Source organism: Triticum dicoccoides, chromosome 2A (genome assembly GCF_002162155.2).
Source record: "Triticum dicoccoides isolate Atlit2015 ecotype Zavitan chromosome 2A, WEW_v2.0, whole genome shotgun sequence".
NCBI lineage: Eukaryota > Viridiplantae > Streptophyta > Magnoliopsida > Poales > Poaceae > Triticum > Triticum dicoccoides.
Genome location: NC_041382.1, coordinates 351,183,514 through 351,189,513, shown reverse-complemented (window position 1 = coordinate 351,189,513; position 6,000 = coordinate 351,183,514).

The following is a 6,000-nucleotide window of genomic DNA, read 5'->3' as shown; positions in this document are numbered from 1 at the left end:
CCTGGCTGCACAGTCAAGATGTGCCTTGTGCCTAGTAAGCCAATCCATTCCGAGAATAAGATCAATATCCGAGTTACCAAGAACCATTGGAGAAGAAAGAAACTTTTAATCGCCCAACGTGATAGTAACATCCGGAGCCATCATTTTGATGTTCATGAACAAACCCGGAGAAGAAACCGCTATCGGTTTAGGCAAATCAATAGTATGCACATCATGCATAGATGCAAACGGCTTCGATAAAAATGATAACGATGCACCAGTGTCAAAAAGAACTCTTGCGGGAATGTCATTAATAGGAAGGTTACCCATGATCACATCTGGTGAGTCCTCTGCCTGAGCTGCATTCAACAAGTTGACCTTGGCGGACTTGGTGTTATGCTTGACCATAGTTGTACTTGCCGATCTCACAGGAGGAGGAGGAGGAAGACGCCTCTGGTTGAAACACTTGTTCGCATAGTGACCCTTCTGTTGGCACTTGTTGCACGTGACCTCTAAAAGCGGACGATGATACGGAGCACTCGATCTTGGAGCTTGAGACGAAGTCTTGTTCTGAAAGCCAGGGTTGGGTGGGTGGGAAGATCCACTGCCACCTTTGCTCTTCTGCTGATACGACTGACGGAACGGAGGAGGAGGAAGCCAATACTTCTGCTGCTTGGCCACTTGAGTAGAGGAAGAAGGAGTAACATCTCCGACTCGCTTCTTGGAAGCATCACACCTCAATTGAGCAGCCTCTTGCTTCAGCGCCATGTTGTAGAACTCATCATACCTCAAGGGCTCAAAGAGGACAAGAGCTAGCTGGATTTCTTCTCCGAGACCACCCCTGAACTGGTATATCATGCTCTTCTCATCAGGGACGTCCTGCTTGACAAAGCGGGCGAGCTTCTGAAACAACTTGTTGTAGTCATAGACAGACAAAGAGCCTTGCTTCAGTTTGCGGAATTCCTCACGCTTGCTTTCAACCACGCTTTGAGGGATATGATGAGCTCGGAAATCTTGACAGAATTCATCCCAGGTGATAACACGTCCACCTCTGGAGTCCTTGTACTGCTGGAACCATTCTGCAGCTTGATCTTTGAGTTGGAAGGAAGCGAACTTGACGAAGTCCTCAGGCCTGACGTTACTCCACTCAAAATGCTTGCACAGATCCACAAGCCAATCGTCAGCATCGGTTGCCTCAACACAATTGCTGAAATTCTTTGGCCCATTAGCAAGGAACTGGTTGAGTGTAGCAAAGTGATTCTGATTGTTGCCTTGGTTCCCTTGGTTGCCTTGATTGCGCTCTTGGAGAATTTGCATGATCAACTATGTGTTTGCATTGGCTGCGGCCATCACAGCTTGCCATGCCTCCGGAGGAGGTGGAGGTGGTGGCGGATCAGGATTCGGAGTCGTGCGCATTGGAGGAGCCATCCTGAAGAGGTTGACATCCATTAGCACATTGATAGACAAATATTGAAGCTGAATCCAACGGAATGAAAATTGCAACATATAGTCTTCACATCCGAACAAAATGAACGAATGCATTCCTCTTGAAATGGTCACATATCCATAAATTGAGAAGCCACGTAGAATTAAGGTAGAGAAATAAAACAACAAGGTACGGATCAAGAACGAATACTCGGTAAGAAATCCGAATCTCAAACCAAATATCCGTGGAAGAAGAACTAGAGCTACTAGAATTCCCACCTATGAAACTCCCGAACCTTTCGGTTATGCAATCAGGTGTTGGGGATACAGGGGAAGCATAATATCTCACCCAAACTAGCAAATCCTACATCCAGCTGTATCCATCCTTCAACACATAACCAAGAAACCTTCGGAAACCATCTACCTCAACCTTCGAAAAGCATCCGTTATACAAGTTATGGCGATACTCCCGAACTCCCGCCCTAGTACTGGGTGGCGTCGAGGTTATCTCACCAACGAACTGCATAAAAGAGACTTTCGATGTCGGCGTACTAAACTCAGGTATTCCAGAACTACAACAATAAAATTATGACGACAACACCTCAGAGCTCAACTCCCCGGGACACTTCCACAAAACCCCTGACAGGAGGCACCAAGACAATGTTCTCATCATAAAACCATCGGAACGATTCCAAGATACCCGCGTGATCCTAAATTTTTTTAGTGAAATTTGAGAAGAGAAGAGTCAAAACTCTACGTCAGGATGCCTTACCAGAGCGATGAGGAGACTGGGAAGTAAAAAGAATTCCTAAACACTCCGATATATAATTCCTAAATGACTCAAAACATTTTTCTAGACACAACTCGGCTGCTAAAAACGATCAAGCAACGGGGCTCCTAAGGTCGGGGAAGGCTCTGATACCAACTTGTAACACCCTCGATGCGACTATATCTCCCACGTGTCGAGGCACGACTTAGACGCATAATCGCATTGAAGGCATATGTCGCAAGTTAGGCAATCTTCACAACATCCCATGTAATATAAATCATAAAGGGGAGATAACATAGTTGGCTTACACTCGCCACGTCAATTAAGTACATAAATAACATTACATCATCCAAACACTCATGGCCCGACTACGGCGCCAAAATAAAAGATAACCCAACATGCGACACGGTCCCGATCACCCCCAACTGGGCACCACTACTATCAGGAAAGGAAACATAGTAAAGTTGAGAGTCCTCGTCGAACTCCCACTTGAGCTCAAGCGCGTCTCCTGGAGCGGAATCATCAGGCCCTGCATCTGGTGTAATAGTAATCTGTGAGCCACAGGGACTCAGCAATCTCGCACCCTCGCGATCAAGACTATTTAAGCTTATAGGTAAGGCAAGGTAAATATGAGTGGAGCTGCAGCAAGCGACTAGCAAGTATGGTGGCTAACTTATTCGCAAAAGAGAGCGAGAAGACGAGGCAAAGCGCTAGCAAGAATCTAGAGAACAACCTGCGCAAACATTACTCCAACACCGTGTCCACTTCCCGGACTCCGCCGAGAAGAGGCCATCACGGTAACACACTCAGTTGATTCATTTTAATTAAGTTAAGGTTCAAGTTATCTACAACCGGACATTAACAAATTCCCATCTGCCCATAGCCGCGGGCATGGCTTTCGAAAGTTCAAATCCCTGCAGAGGAGTCCCAACTTAGCCCATGACAAGCTCTCACGGTCAACGAAGGAATAGACCTCCTCCCAAGACGTTCCGATCAGACTCGGTATCTCGGTTCTTCAAGACACTTCGACAGGTTAAAACAAGACCAGCAACACCGCCCGAATGTGCCGACAAATCCCGATAGGAGCTGCACATATCTCGTTCTCAGGGCACACTCAGATGAGCAAGACGTCGGGTAGGCAAGCCCAGAGTTGCCCCTGGTAGCCCCGGACATCGCTCGGTTGGACCAACACTCAGAGGAGCACTGGCCCGGGGGGGCTAAAATAAGATGACCCTCGGGCTCCGGAAACCCAAGAGAAAAAGAGGCTAGGTGGCAAATGGTAAAACCAAGGTTGGGCATTGCTGGAAAAGATTTTATCAAGGCGAACTATCAAGGGGTTCCCATTATAACCCAACCGCGTAAGGAACGCAAAATCCGGGACATAACACCGATATGACGGAAAACTAGGGCGGCAAGAGTGGAACAAAACACTAGGCGAGAGGCTGAGCCTTCCACCCTTTACCAAGTATATAGATGCATTAAGATAACCAGATAATATAATGATATCCCAACAAGTAAATAAATGTTCCAACAAGGAACGGCCTCCAATCTTCGCCTGCAACTAGCAGCGCTATAAGAGGGGCTGAGCAAAGCGGTAACATAGCCAAACAACGGTTTGCTAGGACATGGTGGGTTAGAGGTTTTGACATGGCAATTTGGGAGTCTTGAAAGCAAGTGGTAGGCATCGTAGCATTGGCATATCAAAAGAGCGAGCAATCTAGCATAGCAAAGATAGTAGTGATTTCGAGGGTATGATCATCTTGCCTGCACAGTTGTCAGAGTTGACTGGATCCTCGAAAGCAAACTCAACGGGCTCCTCGTTAGCGAACTCATCTCCAGGCTCTACTCAAACAAGACAAACAAGCAACAAGGACACAATCAACCACGTGCAAGGATCAAACAATATGATGCAATGATGATATGCTATGCGGGATGCGATGCGGGATGCATATGCAAGATTTGACAAGGGATGCATGAACCTGGCCTCAACTTGGGAATCCAAGTGTGCCACTGGAAATATGAGATGAAATCGCTTGAAAACGATATATAGAACGCCGGAATCGGAGTTACGGTTTGGAAATGGCAAGCGATTCAAATATGGCGCCGGTCTGCGATTTACAACAAGTAGCCATCTAAATGCAACGAAATGAACAAGCTATAGCACTCAAACATTACAACAAAATACATGGAAGGGATGCATTCAAGATGCTTAACAAAAGTCTAGCACTGAGCTATGGCCAAATCATCCATTAACAGGATCAAACAAGCATGGCAAAAATACATATGGCAAACAGATCTCAGACTTAGTGAAATTAACACTTGTCTGGAATTTCAGATCAGGTAGCACTCTTCGGAGCAACAAAACTACATGATACAGGACCTGAACAAGGCAAAGTAAAGCATGGCATGGAGCTACTCAAAGAGCTTAACAAAAGTCCCTTAGTGACCTTGAGCCAAAAGGGATCAGAAAATACAATTGCAAGCATGTGAACATGGCAAAAACATAATCAGTTTTCAGACTTAGTGAAAACTGGCACATGCTGAAACATATCTCAAGTAGGCATGTTTACGAGCTCGATGCACTCACTACGGTGCAAGTCATGACAAGCTAAGCATACATCTATCAAGAACACACAAAATGCAAGCTATACATGGCAAGAACAATAGCATAACATGCACGGAACAACTACAACATCCTCGGCAAAATTGCAAACAAGTTGACAATCTACCCAGATTCACAAAGTAGCAAAAGTAGAACTCGATTGACTCAAGATAGGGTGCTCCATAATTGCAAACAAAGGCATGGATGGATAGAGCACTACAAGATTAACAAAACATCCTTAGTGATCATCCTCAAAAGAGGCACGGATCTCTAGGAAACAACATGAACATATGGCAATATGAGATAAACAGATCAAGGGCTTAGTGGAAATGCTAAGTCCCTGAAAACAGAATTACCAAGTGCCTCACTTGGCAAGCTTGTGCTAGTCACCACACACATCACAAAAATACATGGGTTGCACCTCTGGAAAGATGGCAAAACCCTTAACAAAACATATGTAGAACTCAGGGGCATATCATGCACACATTAATCATGGCAAAAATGACAAAAAGCTAAATGGAGTAGCAGATCTGACAATTATCTCAAGTAGCCCTCTTCGAACAGCATCTCGGGCATCGAGATGAACTCAATGAAAATGATGCAATGGAATGAAATGATGTACTCTCTGAGATGAACATTTTGATATGCTATATACCCAAATCGGAGTTACGGATGCAAAGATACGATGCTATGAACATGAGCACTTGGATCTGGGATTTCGGGGACTTAGAAGAAAAACCACCTCGCAAAATTAGGGTTTACTGTAGACGTCCAGATCTGAAACGCGGCGCGCTCTACGAGGATGGCCGGACTCTCGCCGGAGTCACAAGGGGAGCTCGTCGGAGAGGGGGCCGGGGAGGCGCGGCCGGGCGCGGAACCCGAGGGGCGGCGAGGGGCGCGGGCCCGGGGCGGCGATGGTGGCCGCTGTCGCCGGCGAACTGCGGCAGCGGGGCGGCGATGGTGCGGCGGCGGAGCTCGCGGCGGAGGCAGCGGGGCCGGCGAGCGCGGTCGGGCGGGCGAGGCGGCGAGGCTTCGGGCCGCGGGGGCCCCGGCTGGGCCGAGTGGGCCGGCGGGGAAGTGGGCGCGCGACTCGGCGAATCGGCGGCTGACACATGGCGGCGGCGGGCGGTGGTGGACACGTCCGGCCCGAATCGGACGTGTCCATCGGCGAGAGGTGGGAGGAGACTAGGTTAGGATGGATTTGATCCGGAATTTTCGGGGGAGA